Genomic DNA, 1,485 nt, shown 5'->3' with positions numbered 1-1,485 from the left:
TCCATATTTACCACATTGTGTCCCGTCTTCTCTTCTGCTCAAACTAAAGATTTTCCATGAGTCTTTTCTCTTTCTTACCCCATTTTGTCTATTTCAGGTATTTATTCTTGGTTTGTCTACTTGCTTAAATTACCCCAACTCAAACTTTTCTCCTTTTTCTCTTGCCCTTATATACTTTGCTGAAATGGGACAAAGAACACATTTAGTCCTTGCTGAAATGTTTTGAAATTGAATAAATATGTCATGGCTTGTGGGAGGCGTTTAACCCAAGACATGCAGAATCAGCTCAGGAGTCAGGAGGTAAGAAATTAAAGTCTTTATTTAAACAAACGGGAACTGAAGTAGCACTGAAATCCAGTGAATGATGCCGAGGGCGATTGCTCAGAGTTCTTAGCTCAGCGAGCTGCGGGGTGCCAAGGAGATGAGTGTAGTAATCCAGCCGGACGGGAGGTGAGGAAGCAGAGAGGAGAAATGCAGGAGCGGTGGAGGAGGATGAGACGTGAATGAGGATCCGTGGTTCTTAGCAGAATTCGGTGAAGGTTGGGGTGGTAATCCTAGGAGGGCAAACAAACGGAGCTTCAGGAGCAAGTTCAAAGCCGTAATCCAATAAACAGTCCAAGGTCAAAATCCAAATAATCCAAACATGCGAGGTCAAACAAGTACGAGTGGCAGGCGTTACCAATACTGGAGTAATCATCCGGCTTCGAGTAGTGTCTCCATCCTCCTTTTAAACCCGAGCTCCAAATGAGTAACTCAGAACAGCTGGTACCTCTCCGCTCCTCACCTGTGGAACACAGAACCCCAAAGATTGTTAGTTGAGGAGGAGGACTCACCTAGACCCGAGAACGATGACATTTACCCCCCCCCCCTCAACGGGCACCTCCTGGCGCCCCAGCGGTGGTCCTAGAGGCCTCGAAGTCAGAGATGAGGCAGGGGTCCTCGATGAAATCCCGGGGGACCCACGAACGCTCCTCCGGGCCATACCCCTCCCAGTCCACCAGGTATTGTACTCCCCGACCCCGAGGACGAGAGTCGAGTATCCGCCGAACCTGGTAGACCAGACCACCCTTGTAGTACCGAGCAGGCGGAGGCGGGTCCGGGGTCGGACAGAAAGGACTGGTGGCCACTGGTTTGATCAAGGACACGTGGAAAACTGGATGAATCCGGAGAGATCGCGGAAGGTCCAGACGAACGGTCACAGGGCTGGGAACCGCCACAATCTGAAAAGGACCTAGGAACCTGGGAGCAAATTTCTTGGATGTGGCTTTAAGAGGCACATCCCTGGAGGACAGCCAGACCATCTGTCCAGGAGCGTAGGCTGGTGCCGGGCGGCGATGACGATCCGCCAACTGCCGGTTCTGTTCGGCAGTGCGTAGAAGTGCAGCTCTGGTAGCCGTCCAAGCTCGACGTGCCCGGCGGAGAAACTGTGGCGTAGTGACGGTGGAGTCTTACTGGTGGGGAAACAGAGAGGGTTGGTAGCCAAGA

At 51.8% G+C, this 1,485-nt stretch overlaps 1 long non-coding RNA gene across 1 annotated transcript; it reads right to left on the bottom strand.

Moving 5' to 3' along the window:
• Positions 1-301: 301 nt before the first annotated feature.
• LOC139069703 (uncharacterized) lies at positions 302-1,238 on the bottom strand. The gene is made up of 2 exons (XR_011520398.1): positions 680-1,238; positions 302-554 (listed from the first exon to the last, which is right to left on the bottom strand). It is a non-coding gene; the product is annotated as an uncharacterized lncRNA (long non-coding RNA).
• Positions 1,239-1,485: the final 247 nt, after the last annotated feature.

This window comes from Nothobranchius furzeri, chromosome 4 (assembly GCF_043380555.1).
Source record: "Nothobranchius furzeri strain GRZ-AD chromosome 4, NfurGRZ-RIMD1, whole genome shotgun sequence".
NCBI lineage: Eukaryota > Metazoa > Chordata > Actinopteri > Cyprinodontiformes > Nothobranchiidae > Nothobranchius > Nothobranchius furzeri.
This window is presented reverse-complemented; position numbering and strand designations above follow the sequence as displayed.